The sequence below is a fragment of the Colobus angolensis genome, unplaced genomic scaffold (genome assembly GCF_000951035.1).
Source record: "Colobus angolensis palliatus isolate OR3802 unplaced genomic scaffold, Cang.pa_1.0 Scaffold6, whole genome shotgun sequence".
Classification (NCBI taxonomy): Eukaryota; Metazoa; Chordata; class Mammalia; order Primates; family Cercopithecidae; genus Colobus; species Colobus angolensis.
In genome coordinates, this window is record NW_012119598.1 from 27781672 (window position 1) to 27797980 (window position 16309).

Below are 16309 nucleotides of genomic sequence, written 5' to 3' on the forward strand. Positions count from 1 at the left end.
ATATATGTGGTGCCAAGAGCTTCCAAGGAAAGCTCAGATGAGCAACAATCATCCATCATAGAAGACTGGCTGACCATGGAGGAGAGCACTGCATAGGGATTCCATGAATACTTTAAAGCATTGCTACTCATGCTGATTCTGGACTGGCTTGTTAGAACCACAAAACCTTAGGTCCCACTGAGACCTCCTGAATCAGAAACTGCATTTAACAACATGGTGATTCATGTGCACTTTATTGTTTGAGAACAGACTACATGTGTGCTTCAAAATATTATGCATCTACTCGGCATTGAAGATCTTAGTTGAAGTAACAAGAGTCTTTCTAGAGGAATATCTTGCTGGGTGCAGTGGCTCATGCCTGTAATCCCAGCACTTTGGGAGGCTGAGACAGTGGATCACCTGAGGTCAGGAGTTTGAGACCAGCCTGGCCAACACGGGGAAATCCCGTCTCTACTAAAATTACAAAAATTAACCCAGCATGGTGGCCCACGCCTGTGGTGCCAGCTACTCGGGAGGCTAAGGCAGGAGAATCGCTTGAACCTAGGAGGCAGCGGTAGCAGTGAGCCAAGATTGCACCATTGCACTCCAGCTTGGGTGACAGAGCGAGACTCTGTCTCAAGAAAAAAAAAGGAAAGAAAGAAAGAAAGAGAAATATCTCCAAATTTTGATAATTGTGCAAAATGCATTTATGTAGTGACTGAATATGCAGACTCATAATATTAACAGTAACAAAGTACTTATTACGCATCAGGTCCTGTATTTTGCATGCTGTAATTTCTGCCATTTTTCAGACCCCTAGGAGGTAGGTAGGTATCAGTGCAGTCTCTATTTTACAAATAAAGAGTCTGGGGAGCAGAGAGATAAAATGGCTTCTATCACCTGCTGGAGAGTAAGCAGAGATGAGATTTGACTCCAGGCCATCTGACTCCAGGGTCCATGCTGTTGGTTAGGTACAAAGTACACTGTCCAGAAAATGACTTTCAAGCAATCCTATAAGCTGAGCAAATCTTGTGTTAGTTTACAAAGCAGTATACAACTTAGAACCAGTAGGAGGTAAGAAAGTTAACATAACATCAAGCCACTGCCACAGAAAGACCTTGTGCTGGACTATACAAGAATTTGGCCTCATGTTCTTCTAAGAGAGAGAGGTGAAGGCAGCCACCAGTTCCATTCAAACAGCAAAACAGCAGTGGAAGATAATCAAGTGTCAGGACAGTGGCTTTGGATTGTAATAACCACAGTGAGACACTGTTACATTGTTGTAGTTGTTGAATTGTGAATTGTAGTTCTGACGAGTTTATTGTTGTTTAAAGCCTTTTAATCCTTTCAAGAGCCGCTGACGACTGAATTTTTCTCTAGGTCTGCAGCATTAACTCTCACCTATTGGCTCACTACTCCTGCATCGATGACTCTGGCCCCAACATGGTTTCCCAATGGCCTTACTTATTCTACTGCCTCTTGAACATCTTCTCTGTGATAAATAATAGGTACCTCAAATTTAAGGGAACCAAAGTACAACTCTAGATTCCCTCTGACCAATTTACACCTTACTTAATCTTTTCCACTCCATTAATGACTCTAATTGTCATCCATTTTCTCGAGCCAAAAATATAGGCATAAGCACTAATTCCTCTTTTTATCTCATTTTTCACCTCCAAACGCCTAGTAAATCCTGTCAGCTCTGCCTTCAAAACATATCCTGGACATGAGCACTTCTTTCCTTCTTTACCACTAGCTCCCTAAGCCGTCATCACTTCTTACCTGAATTTTTTATGTAGCACCTGCTTCAACCCTTGCCTCTATGGTCAGTTACCCACAAAGACCAGAGTATTGTTTGGTTTGGTTTGGTTTTGAAATAAGAGACTCACAGCCAGGTGTGGTGGCTCACACCTGAAATCCCAGCACTTTGGAAGGCCAAGGCAGGCGGATCATGAGGTCAAGAGATCGAGACCATCCTGCCCAATATGGTGAAACCTCATCTCTACAAAAAATACAAAAATTAGCCGGGTGTGGTGGCGTGCGCCTGTAGAAGGCTAAGGCAGGAGAATTGCTTGAACCAGGGAGGCAGAGGTTGGAGTGAGCCGAGATCGTGCCACTGCACTCCAGCCTGACAACAGAGCAAGACTCCATCTCAAAAAAAAAAAAAAGGAAAAGAAAAGACAAAGAAATAGAGTCTCACTCTGTGGCCCAGGCTGGGTATTTTTTGTTTGTTTGTTTGTTTTAGAGACAGGATCTCCCTGTGTTGCCCAGGATGGTCTTGAACTCCTGAGTTCAAGCCATCTGTCCTCCTCCGCCTTCCAAAGTGCTGGGATTACAGGCATGAGCCACTGTGCCACGCCCAGAGTATTGTTTTCAAAGACAAATCAGATTATGTTATTAAAATTCTCCAGTGGTTTCCCAATGCAGCCTCAGGATTAAATTCAGGCCCTACTAACACCATCTGGTCCTTGGCTATATCTGCAGTTTCATCTCTTTCATTTACTTATTCCTCTTCTCCAGACATAGAAGCCTTTGTTCCTCCTTCATTCTCTCCCCATGCTCTTTGCCCTTGCTGTGCCCTCTGTGTGTCCCCTGGATATGTGTGATATGTGTTTGTCTTGCCCCCCATTTCATTCAGGTTTCTGTTCAAATGATGTCTCTAACCACCCTCTGTAAAATAGCACCCGCCTCCCACTTTTCTACTTTCTGACCTGTCACCCTGCACTACTTTTCTTTTGGGAAAACTCCTGCACAATTACTAATTTTCTTAAAAGTACTTATTAATACTTGAAACGATATGCATTTTTTTAACAGTCTTTCTTCATCACAGAGGCAAGAATCCACAAAAGCAGGGATTTCATTTTGTTTGTAAATCAAGTACCTGGCACATATTAGTTGCTTAATAAATATCAACCGACAGATTAAGTCATGATTATGCTCAAAGTTCAAAGAAGTTTGAAACTGACCTGGAGGTCAAGGATAGTATGGTTAAACTACACGAGAGAGATGGCTGCTGGATGTTTTCAAACACACGTGGGGACAGACCAAACCCTGCCTACCAAGTAGGCTTTTATTGACTCAGCCTCTTTGGGATTTAGCAAATAATGTATTTTAATGTTGGACATACTTAAACTAAAAAGTCATTCATGGTTTATCTGAAATTCTAATTTAACTATATATCCTGTATTTCATCTAGTAATCTTATTTGAGAGCCCTGAGCCCTTATACCCTCTGGCTGAGTAAATCCCATGCTTCACCAGAAAACAGCTTACCTCAAGAAATTTGTATGAACACTCACTCTCCATCCTCTTCTTATCTTTCACCTAATTTTCAATTTTGTGTCTTACGATTTAGTTTTTCAATTGCTAATTTTGTTTCTTCTCACTATTCTTTAAGATTACTATAGTAGATGGTTGTACAAATATACCTGGGCCCTACCCTTGTAGTACCCTCTGCCTACACTGCCTTTGGTTTGGGCCCTGTGACTTGCTTTGGGTAACGTGAGGCAAGCAGAAGTTCGATAAGAACGTGCATACTGGGGCATGACCTCTGGGAACTGCTTTCCCATCACATCTAGCCTCCTTGGGAATGAAAGACTTTATGAAAAGAGAGGCTTGGCATCTTGGCTGAATGGCGGGCATAAATGAGCCTAGGCAAAGCCAGCCAGAGCTGGGGGTGGGGGGTGGGAGGTGGGAGGAAGTTTCCTTCTTGTTGTCAAGGCTGGGGTGCAATGGCAGTCTCGGCTCACTGCAACCTCTGCCTTCCAGGTTGAAGCGATTCTCCTGCCTCAGCCTCCCAAGTAGCTGGAATTACAGGTATGGGTCACCTCGCCTAGCTATTTTGTATTTTTAGTAGAGATGGGGTTGAAACCCCCACTTGTTGGCCAGGTTAGTCTTGAACTCCTGACCTCAGGTGATCCTCCCGCCTTGGCCTCCCAAAGTGCTGGGATTACAGGCGTGAAGCCACCACGTCCGGCCTTAGTTTTGCTTTCTATATTTTTAACCATTTATTTATTTGAGACGGAATTTTACTCTTGTTGCCCAGGCTGGAGTGCAATGGCACGATCTCGGCTCACTGCAACCTCTGCCTCCCGGGTTCAAGTGATTCTCCTACCTCAGCCTCCCAAGTAGCTGGGATTACAAGCATGTGCCACCACGCCTGGCTAATTTTTTGTTGTTGTTGTTGTTCCTGTATTTTTAGTTGAGATGGGTTTTCACCATGCTGGCTTCACTTGTCTGGAAGTCCTGACTTCACGTGATCCACCCGCCTCAGCCTCCCAAAATGGTGGGATTACAGGTGTGAGCCACTGTGCCCGGACATTTTCAACCTTTTATAAAACTATCTAGCCAGGGCAACATAATAACAAAAAAACAACAGCCAGGCCAGCTGATGTGTGCCTGTAGTCCTAGCTACTGTAATCCTTGCTCCTGTACTCCTCCTTGGGGAGTCTGAGGCTACAGTGAGCCAGGATCATGCTGCTGCTCTCTAGTGTGGGCAACAGAGCCAGATCCCATCTCAAAAAATACATATATTGTTTCTAAATTGGACTTTTCCTCTCCCACTTCTCTTTCTTTAGAGGGCGATTCTAATTTTCATTGAGGAACTAAGCTGGGATTTCTCATGAGGCCTAGAGACTGCAGTTAAAATAGCTACTTTATTAGAGGACTCAGCTTCTCTATTTTATTATTTTTTAAATTTTTTATTCTTTTTGTAAAAAATGGAATGCTTTAGTCGGGCACGGTGGCTCACGCCTGTCATCCCAGCCTTTTGGGAGACTTGAGGAGAATGGATCGCCTGAGGTCAGGAGTTCAAGACCAACCTGGCCAACATGGTGAAACCCCGTCTCTACTAAAACTACAAAAATTAGCCGGGTATGGCGGTGGGCGCCTTTAATCTCAGCTCCTCAGGAGGCTGAGGCAGGAGAGTCGCTTGAACCCGGGAGGCGGAGGTTGCAGTGAGCCAAGATCGCACCACTGCACTCCAGCCTGGGCGACAAGAGCGAGACTTTGTCTCAAAAAAAAGAATGCTTCACAAATTTGCCTGTCATCCTTGTGCAAAGGCCATGCTAATCTTCTCTGCATTGTTCCAATTTTAGTGTAAGTGCTTGCCGAAGGGAGCACAGCTCTGTCCATTTTATTTCATGTTTCTTGGGCTCACTGCCCCATTATAGTGTAAGCCCTTCGATGGTGGAGCTTCTTCTGTCTGTTTACTGTTGGATCACCAGCACCTAGAACTCTGCCTGGTACATAGCGGGTACCCAATAAATATTTCCTGTATGTTGGATGAATGAATTGCCTCTCTCCTCTCTTGTCTCCAAAGTTGGTATCCACCAGTATACTACCCTGTGAAAAGAGCAGAGGTGACTGCATTTTAGAGGCCTTGCGGAGGACTTATTAAACACTTACTGTGGGATTCTATCCCCATTAACTTCTTAATTTGCTTATTTATATTTTTAAAATCAACAAATAAAGATATATATATATTTATGATGTACAAAATGATGTTTTGTTCTATGTGTACATTGTGGGAAGGCTAAATCAAGCTAATTAACATATCCATTACATCACATACTTATCTTTTTCTTTTTGTGGCGAGAACATTTAAAATCCACTCTCTTAGCAATTTTCAAGTATTCAATAACGTTGTTATTAACTGTAGTCACCATGTTGGACATAGCACAACTTCTGAATTGGTAGGCCTGAGAAGAACAGAATTTGCCTCTAATTGATTCCCTGGAGATGGGAATTTAATGCTTAATTTAAGGGATTAAGCATTGTATTCTATCAATTGAACTCACGATGAAACTATTATAGGTGTCTAAGAAAGCTGTTTCTAATGTCCACAGAAGCAAAATGACTTATCTAAGATTCTCCAGGTAGTTAGTGACCAGTTCTAGTGCTGTCTGAAATTCGTATTCAGGTCCCCTGACTTCCAGTCAGTGATATTCCGACCCATGGCATCCTGACTGCTAACCCTTGCTAACAACATTTGAAGTAGGTCACCTCTGACCTTTGTTTATGTTTAGAAAAGTTGTTGTGCTAGAGGCCTTCTATCAAGTACCCGCTGTGTCGGGTTTAGTAAAATACATAAGCTACTCCCCATTTTTGTTGCTGTTGTTTTTGCTTTTGCGTTTTAAAGTTTTTATACAGTATAACATCCACACCGAAAAGGACACAAATCCTCCATAAACTCCGACAGAGAGGCAAGACAAGCCAGCCTACCCACCCTCCCCGCCCCCTCCACCCGCCTCAGCAACAGTAACCACGTGCTGGGAGATTTGCAGCAGAACGCAAAGGAGAGGGATCAGCGAGCACCTTGTTCCAGCAAAAAACTGGAGTAAGCCTAAAAATTCCTGGGAGTTAAGTGTAAATTTAAGCCAGGTAGTCTAGCAATGTCGAGTTCAACAGGATTGCCATTATTTTAACTAGAATTCAGTTGAGAGTAGGGCGCAATCGCGCGATCGCCGTCTTCCGCTGTAGTCACTCGACCCTGAGCTTGCTCACGCCCGCCCCTCGCTCCGCCCCGCCCGCCACCGCCCTCCCCGCGCAGCGTGCGAGCGACTCGGCGTTCTCTCGGGAGGCGCCGCTCTGTGGCCCCGACAACCTGTCCTACGCAGTGCTTCAGTTCCGGGTCGCCGTCCGAGGCAGTTCGTGGAGTGGTGGCTTACCTTTTAACCCAGCAATGCCCATGTCTTGAGAAAAAGAGAAACAAGGGGGTGGGCGGGGGTGGGGACTGAGGGGGCCGGTGGAGGGGGAACGAATAGCTTTTAGATAGAGACAGAAATGAGTTCTGAGTTAGTAAGCTAGTCAGGATGGCCGAGCGGTCTAAGGCGCTGCGTTCAGGTCGCAGTCTCCCCTGGAGGCGTGGGTTCGAATCCCACTCCTGACATGTGCTACTTTTACTATTTACACACAAATCGACTTTAAGTTTACGCTGTGTTTTCTCGAGTATAAGTTTACGCTACGTTTTCCTACCTGCTCTTCTAAAAAATAAATTTTCCGAGTTCCGGAATAAAAGCACTCTTTTTATTAGCCACTCCAAGGACAGCAAAAAGTACTCTGTACTCAGAAAATAATTTCAGAACCTACTGGTGTTTTGAAATCTCACCTCCTTTCTCTGTTTCTCCTCTGTCTCTGGTTGTCTTTCCCTCTCCCTCCTTCACATGCAGAGTTGAATGAATGTGGATCACCATTCATTCTAATGAGCCTCTTCAGTTCATGGCTCATTATCATTACTGTAGGGCTCTTCTTTATTTAGTTATAGATTTCTTTTTAATTCCCTTTCCTCAGTCTCATTCCCCACCTCATCCTGACTCACTGCAAGAGTTCCGGTCCGGCAGAGAGCGCGGAGAGACGCTGAGCGCGGCCCCGCTCCTCCTGGACCCCCCAGGCCCTCCGGCCCCGGGTCGGCGGGTGAGCTAGGGGACCCCGGGACAGGCCGCGCCCTCTGCCCTGCAAATACGGGAGGCCTCTGCTGTGACTGGGCCCAGGCCTTGAAGCGGCGTCGAACCTCTCTTCTCCACCCTACCTCGGTGACTGATGGCGGCGTTGGCCTCTCCCATCCCGGACCCCGCCGGCCGTCGAGTCTCCCGGCCCAAGCCTGCTGGGCCTGGCGGCGGGAGTGGCGGGCTGGGAAGCATGGCGGCCGCTCGAACGCCGCGCGGCGGAGGCCGTTAAGGCGTGGAGGGCCCGGGAAGGCGGCCTAGGAACGCAGGCAGGCTCGGCCGCCTCTTCAGGCCATGGAACCGCCAGATCTGGGTCCCGGGTGACCTGTCTGTCGCCATTGGGCAAGACCTACCTAGTCCTGACGACCACGGACAAAGGCCTTAACGGGCCTGCGAGGTGAGCGAAGTCCCGAACGACGATGGGTGGAACCGTTAGCGGACATCGGGCGGTTGGTCTTCGTACTACCAGACCTTGCAGTCGGAAGAGAGAAATGGTAGAACGACAGGCCACGTTTGGCCCATTGGAAATCCCCACCACCCTCTGGGAAGATTTACTGGCCGTTATGGAAGGCCTGTGTATATAATATGAAAAAGCTGCTCTCAACTCCACCCTAACCTTTTAATAGAAAACATTTGTCAAATCTAGCCCTTATAGATGGAAAGAGGTTGCCGACGTATGATAGTTAGAAAGGCACACATCTTGTAAATTCTCATATATTTAAAAGAAATCGTAGAAAATACATGTCTTCTGGAAATGACTTTTGGAAATGGGGTTGTTAGACGGCCTCTGGAAGCTATACGTCCACGTTTGTTCAGTGGGTTAGATGACATGGAGCTGGAAGACCCGAAAATGAAGAAATGAAGGTTCTATGCCAGACTGGTCATATTTAGAAGATATTTTCATATTCTATCCAGTATTTTGTGTGCATTTTATTCCTCACTACTGTGTATATAGTTGACAATGCTAAGCTTTTTTGAAATGTCTATTCTTTTTAGATATTCTGAAGTGTCTGATATATGTTAGAATTAGAGGTAGTAAAATCACATTTTGTAAATATCTTTTTGTTACAATTCATAGACATGTTGTTTTTTGGGGGAAATGGCCAAATCACCTGTTGAGTAATACTCATTGTGTTTGTGCAGTGGTTCAGGGGAAGAGAGAGGAGGGGAGGTGCAGAGAGCTGTATGCCATCCTACTTACAGTGAGGCAAGATGAATCGCTATGTCTGCGCATTTTGTTTTACTTATCTGTGTGTATAGTATACATAAAGGACAAACGAGTCCTAATTTACAACATCTAGTCTTTCTGGATGTTAAAGAGGTTGCCAGTGTATGACAAAAGTAGAGTTTGTAAACTAATATATTTTGTACATTTTGTTTTACAAGTCCTAGGAAAGATTGTCTTATGAAAATTTGAGCATTCTTGCCCACTGGGTTGATGGAGATGGGAAGGGTTCTAGGCCAGAATGTTCACATTTGGAAGACTCTTTCATATTATAACTGTTGTTACATGTTTGCAGTTTATTCAAGACTGCTGTGTACATAGTGGACAAATTAACTCGTTACTTGAAACATGTAGTCTATCTAGATGTTTAGAAGTGCCTGGTGTATGTTAAATGTAGAGGCAGTAAAATACCACTTTGTAAATATCTTTTTGCTAAAATTCACAGGAAATGCTTTTGGAAATTGAATTGCGAAGCCAACTTTGTAAGCAGTATAGTATTGTCTATACTTGTTCAATGGTTTAGAGGAGGTGGGAGGGAAGAAATTGCAAAAGATAATATGCTGGTGTGTTCATACTTGGACATTTTCAGACACCATTTTTCTGTATGTTTTGTGTGTTTTGTTTTGCTCTGTATATAGTGTATATAATGGACAAATAGTCCTAATGTTTCAACATCTAGTCTCTTGATGTTAAAGAGGTTGCCAGTGTATGACAAAGTAGTAAAATTGGCATATTTTTTATACTTTGTGTTGAAATTCATAGGGAAACTTGTCTTCTGTAATTGCCTTTTGCATAGGAATTTGTTCAACAGTCTCTAAGCATTACACGTGCCTGTACTTGTCCACTGGATTGAAGGCAGAGAAGGAAGAGTAGAGGGAATGATTCAAGGCCAAAATGGTCACATTTAGAAGATAGCTCAGATGATAACCATTGTTATGTGTGTGCAGTTTTATTTAACAGTGCTGTGTACGTGGTAGACAAGTTATGAAATGTCTAGTCTTTAGATATTTGGAAGTGCTTGATGTATTTTAAAGTAGTATTAGAATAACACTTTTTGTAAATAGCTTTTAAAAACTGATGGGAAATGCTGTTTGGAAGTGGAATTGTTGAACCACGTGGGAGGTGGGAGGGAAGAAATTGCAAAAGTGTTGCCATTGTTTATTAGAACATTTCAGCTTAATCCATTGCCTGTATGTTACATGCATTTCATTTAACTTTGCTATACTGTATATATTGTGTATATACTGGACAAATGAGTCCTGATTTTATAATATCTAGTCTGTAGCTATTAAATAGGTTGCCAATGTATGACAAAAGTAGAATTAGTAAACTAATGCATTTTGTACATTTTGTTAAAATTCATAGAGAGGCTGTCTTCTGAAAAGGACTTTTGGAAGTGAAATAACGTCAGCTTGAAGTGACACATGTGCCTATATCCACCAGTTTGGTGGTGGAGAGGAGTTGGAAGGAATGAAGGGTTCTAGACCAGAATGTTCCTATTTAGGAAACACTTTCAGATATAACCATTGTTACATGTGTGTAGTTTATTCCACAGTGCTATGTATATAGTGGACAAACTTAAGTCCTTATTTGAAACATCTCGTCTTTCTAGATGTTTAGAAGTGCACAAAGTATGTTAAACATTTTGTAGTTATCCTTTTGATATGAAATATTGTCTTGGAAATTGATCAATTCTCTGAGAAGTACACATTATGATATTTTTGCTGGTTCAGGGTAAAGGAGGAGCACAAAGTACAAAGGGCTTTCTACCAGTGTACAGTGTGTTTATGATGAGGCACATTGACCATTGTCCCTTAGGTCTGCATTTTCATTTACTGTGCTGTGTATATAGTGTATATAAGCAGACATAGGAGTCCTAATTTACATTTTAACATCGACTATGTTAAAGATGTTGCCAGTGTATGACAAAAGTAGAGTTAGTACACGAATACATTGAGTACACTTTGTGTTAAAATTCATAGGGAACATTTCTTAAAAACAGAAGTGAAATTGTTAAAATCCCCCCTAAGCATTACAGATGGCTTATAGCTGTCAACAGGGTTGGTAGAGGTCAGAAAGGGAAGGGTTCTAGGCCAGAATGTTCCTATTGAGAAGACACTCAAATTATAGTCTATGTTATGTATATACACCATTTATTCAATGCTACTGTATATGTAATGGAAAACTTCAGTGCAGTTTGAAACATCTAGCCTTTCTAGGTGTTTACAAGTGCACAACAGCCAGGTGCAGTGGCTCACACCTGTAATCCTGGCACTTTGGGAGGCCTAGGCAGGTGGATCACGAATTCAAGGGATTGAGACCATCCTGGCCAACACGGTGAAACCCCATCTCTACAAAAATTAGCTGATCATGGTAGCGCATACCTGTAGTCCCAGCTACCTGGGAGGCTGAGGCAGGAGAATCGCTTGAACCCGGGAGGCAGAGGTTGCAGTGGGCGGAGATCATGCCACTGTATCCAGCCTGGCAACAGAGCAAGACTCTGTCTCAAAAAAAAAAAAAAAAAAGGTGCACAACATGGGTTAAAAGTAGAGAGCTAAAGTAACATGCCTCTAAGCATTTGTTTTCAGTACTTCTAGGAGTGGTTGCATTTGGAAATGGAATTGTTAAAACTTGATGCTTAGGAGCGTATGCTGACTATTCATTGGGTGGTGGAGTAGAGGAGGGGAGGAGGTATGCAGGGAGAAGGGTTCTGTGCCCCTGAGTTAGATTAGTTCAGATAGTCTAACCATTGTTCTATATGTGCATTTTAGTTAATATTGTGTATTAAAGGATAAACAACTCTTAATGCTCAAAGTATGTTAAAAATAGGTGTAGTGAATCCGTCCCTTTGGGAATGTCCTTTTGTTAGTTTTTAGGAAAGCCTGTCTTCTGGGAGTGACCTTTATTAGTCCACCTCTTGGAGCTAGACGTGCTATACTTAGTTACTGGGGATGGTGGAAGAGGGAGAAGAGGAAGGGTGAAGGGAAGAGCTGTTTGCTAGTATCTCCATATCTAGAAGATGGTTTTTAGATGATAACCACAGGTCTATATGAGTATTTTTAGTAAAGTGCCTGTGTTTATTGTGGACAAAGTTTATTATTTTGCAACATCTAACCTTTATGAATGTCTGAGGTGACAACATATGATAAAAACTAGAGCTAGTGGGCCAGCTACGGTGGCTCACGCCTGTAATCCCAACACTTTGGGAGGCCGAGGCAGGTGGATCACAAGGTCAAGAGATCGAGACCATCCTGGCCAATGTGCAGAAACCCCATCTCTACTAATAGAAAAATTAGCTGGGCGTGGTGGCGCGCACCTGTAGTCCCCGCTACTCAGAAGGCTGAGGCAGGAGAATCGCTTGAACCTGGGAGGCGGATGTTGAAATGAGCCGAGATTGTGCCACTGCACTCCAGCCTGGGCAACAGAGTGAGACTCCATCTCAAAAAGAAAAAAAAAAAAACTAGAGCTAGTGAATTAGCCAATTTGTAAACATCTTTGTTATAATTGATAGAAAAGATGCATCTTGGACATGGAATTGTTAAACCACCTCTGAGCAGTATATGTCAGGACTTGTTCATTAGGTTGGCAGCAGAGGGGCAGAAGGAAGTATACAGGGAGAGAGAGATGTATGCAGATGTGTCCATATGTGTCCTTATTTACATTTTGATGATAGCCATTGATGTATGCATCTCTTTTGGCTGTACTATAGGAATACATTAAGTAAGTCAATGGAAATATACCTTGCTTATATTATAATGGTATAGCTCTGCTAATGAATTCTCTTAGGAACATTATACTTAGTGTATTCTGTTGCTGTATGTTTCATTTTAAATTGAGCATTAAGGGAATGCAGCATTTAAATCAGAACTCTGCCAATGCTTTTATCTAGAGGCATGTTGCCATTTTTGTCTTCTATGAAATTTTTGTCCCAAGACAGGCAGGATTACATTTTTTTTTTTTTTAACAGATTGAGTTGGTGTAGTGTATTCTTGGTTATCAAAATACTCGCATAGCTGTGGGATTTTGAATTGATAAATATTCATGATGTGTGAAAAATCATGATACATACTGTATGATCTCAGTCCCATAAGATTGGATGTTGTGCCTACACACGCAAAGGACCTAGAAGAACATGTCAAACAATAAACTGCTTGTGATTGTGAATGACTTTGTTCTTTGCTTCTTGTGGTTTTCAATTTCCTATAACGCACATATTAACATATTAACTTTTAAAAATACAGGTTGTTTTAAAAGCCTGTTTAAAGGAAAAAATAAATCACTGGAAAAAGCATCCTTTTCTTTGTATATGCTTTTGTAGAACAGGTATGATTGGTTTGGGTGAATATGTTTTTAATTTACATAAGTGGTACTGTGTCATAGATCTCTTTCTTATTCCATTAGTACTGCAGTTTTGAGTTATGTTGCTGTGTGTACATCTAAACCAATTATTTTAATTGCTGCATAGAAGTCTGCAATGTGAAGTCACCTACTCTCCCACTTTGCCACTACAAATAAGGGTTCCATCAATGAACATCTTCGTACATTTCAATTATGAGGCTGTGTAAGATTTTCCTTGAGATACAGCAGGAACACATTGCAGGTCATGAGATCTGACAATCTACTAATTTTGCAGTTCAGAACAGGACCTGGGACCCAGGGAGCATGATGTAGACACACAGAAGTTCATGTTTAATGACATCTCCAGAAATATTCCTCAAATTCAAGTTTCCTGATGTTCAGCCTGATCATCTTGAGCATTAATAGCTACCATTAGAAACATGAATAGGCAGTGTTTCTATTTTGAGCTCATAATTTACTGCAAAGCCTCAATCAAAAACCTCAGATGACTGGAATTTTCATCGTTCCTTTTTAAAAAAGAAATTCAATCTGATTACCAAGTTACCAAAGCAGAACATAGAGTGAATCTGTTTTATGATCATTGATATTCAAAATTTTTCTGCCCTCTTTCTCTCCTAAAACTCTCAAAATTCACAAAAAGATTCAAGCATGCACTAAAAGAAAAATGAATGTGCATATGTATGCACATATCAATGTGTTAGAAAGATCATTATCAGCAAGGCTAGAAAAGAATAAAGTTCCCCCTTATTGCCCAAGTATTCACTCCACATATTCACTCCATTTCTGCCTACCCTGACATTCTGATCAAACATGGCTTTGAATCCCTCCTTCAGAGGTGGCAACATAAGAGAAAGGAGGAAATGGCAAATAGGTGTACCCCGTAGGGTAGCAGAAAAAACACTTAAAGGTGCTTGGAAGGCCAGCAGATTAGTCGAATTCAATTCAGGCTGCCTAGGCCCATCTCTGGATGCTGCCACTTGTCAGCTACTTACCTTCCAGGAAAGTGACTTTGCATCCTTGTGCCTCAGTGCCCTTCTCTTTAAAACGGAGGAAATAATTGCACCTTTCCTTATAACTATGCAGTAAGGATTACATGACTTGGAATATGTAAAAAGCTTAGAAGAGTGTCTGGCAAATAACAAATGCCTGGTACATTGTAATTTTTTTTTTCATAATTGAGTACCTGCTTGTATTAGGGTCCTTCAGAAATACCGAACTAATAGTCTGTCTATCTATTAACCATGTATGTACGTATGTATGTATCTATCTATCTATCTATGCCTGTCTATCGAGAGAGAGACAGTAATTTATGATAAGGAATTGGTTCACACAATTATGGAGGAGGCTGAGAAGTCCCACAATCTGCCATCTGCTAGCTGGAGTCCCAGAAAAGCAGGTTGTATAATTCAGTCTGGATCTGAAGGCCTGAAAGCCCCAGGAGTCAATGATGTAAATCCCAATCCCAATCCAAGAGCAAGAGGAAAAAAATAAGATGTCAAGCAGTGGGATAGGGGGAAAACAGGTGAATTCCTCCTTCCTCAACCTTTGTTCTATTAAGGCCCTCAACGAATGGGAGGGATCATACTGGGGAGGGCAATCTACTGAGTCCCTGATTCAAATGATAATCTCATCTAGAAACACCCTGAGATAAGTTCTCGCTCTGTCACCTAGGCTAGAGTGCAGTGGTGCAACCAGGGCTCACTGCAGCCTCGATCTTCTGGGCTCAAGTATTCCTCCCACCTCAGTCTCATGAGTAGCTGGGACTACAGGTGTGTACCACCACACCTAGCTAATTTTTTTTTTTTTTTTTTGTAGTGATATGAGGGCCTCACTATGTTGACCAGGCTGGTCTCAAAATCCTGGGCTCAAGCGATCCTCGTATCTTGGCCTCCTCCCAAAGTGCTGGGAGTACGGGCATGAGCCACCAAGCCCAGCCAGAAACAATGTGTAATCTGAGTATCTAATGGACCACTCTAATTGACACATAATATTAATCAACACACTGCTGTTGGCCAGGCCCTGTGCTGGTCTCTGGAGATACAGCAGTGAAGAAGACCAGCACAGCCCCTGCCTTGAGAAGTAAACAGGCTAGCTCAGACAGATATGAAGCAAGTAGATGAGCATTGCTACTTAGAATGCAATGGGAAACACAGCCCCTTCTAGTTCCACCTGCCCATAGGAGAACCTCAGCAGCCAAGCTAGAGGCCCTACTTAACACAACTTGTAAATTCAAATGCTATCCAAACTGCTTTGGTAAGGCATTGTCTTTTTAAAAGAAAGCATGAAACACCTGACACTTATCAACTGCCAAGTCCGATGTTCTCTAGCTATCTCCAGACAAAAAATAATTTTAAGACTTGCACATACCCTCACCTAACTACCTTCCACTTATCTGAACTGCGCATTCTCTTCCTCACCTTTAGTTACAGAGTGTTTCCTTTGCCCAGAGCGCCTATTCCACTCCTTCTCCCACATCTACCCTCTTGCCTTGATAAGTTCTATGTCTCCCTCGTAGCTCAGTGTGGGTATCACTTCTTCCATAAAGTCTTCCTTCCACCTTCGCCCAGTCAGGGTTTTTGTTTCTTTTTCTGTTTTGTTTTGAATTTTTCAGCCTCAACCTCCTGAGCTCAAGAGATCCTTCCGCTTCAGCCTCCCGAGTAGCTAGGGCTACAGGTACACACCATTATGCCAGGCTAATTTATTTTATTTTATGTAGAGATGGTGTCTTGCTATGGACTATGTTGCCCAAGCTGGTCGTGAGCTCCTGGTTTCAAGTGATCCTCCTACCTTAGCATCCCAAAGTGCTGAGACTACAGAGGTGATCCCCACTGCACCCAGCCCCAACACAGGTTTGTTTCCAAATGTAGCTGCAGGCCTGAGCAGTGGCCCACGCCTGTAATCCCAACACTCTGGCAGACCTAGGCCAGAGTATGGCTGGAGCCCAGGAGTTGGAGAACAGCCTGGACAATATTATGAAATCTTATCTTTACAAACAAAACACAAAAGTCACCTGGACGTGGTGGCAAACACGTAGTGGCACACACTGGTAGGCCTAGCTATTCAGGAGGCTGAAGCAGGAGGATTTCTTGAGACCAGGAGTTCAAGACTGCAGTGAGTTAGGATTGTGCTATTGCACCCCAGCCTGGGCAACTGACCCAGACACTGTCCCTAAAAAAAAATAAATAAGCAAATGTGGGGCCGAGAGTGGTGGCTCATGCCTGTAATCCCAGCACTTTGGGATGCCGAGGCAGGTGGATCACTTGAGGTCAGGAGTTCGAGACCAGCCTGGCCAACATGGTGAA

At 43.0% G+C, this 16309-nt stretch overlaps 1 long non-coding RNA gene and 1 other non-coding gene across 2 annotated transcripts; both read left to right on the forward strand.

The window, feature by feature from the left end:
- The first annotated feature begins 6784 nt into the window (after nt 1–6784).
- Nucleotides 6785–6867, forward strand: TRNAL-CAG. Its single transcript has one exon. It is a non-coding gene; the product is annotated as a tRNA-Leu (tRNA).
- A 432-nt stretch (nt 6868–7299) lies between these two features.
- Nucleotides 7300–9967, forward strand: LOC105526768. Its single transcript, XR_001004141.1, has one exon. It is a non-coding gene; the product is annotated as an uncharacterized LOC105526768 (long non-coding RNA).
- Nucleotides 9968–16309: the final 6342 nt, after the last annotated feature.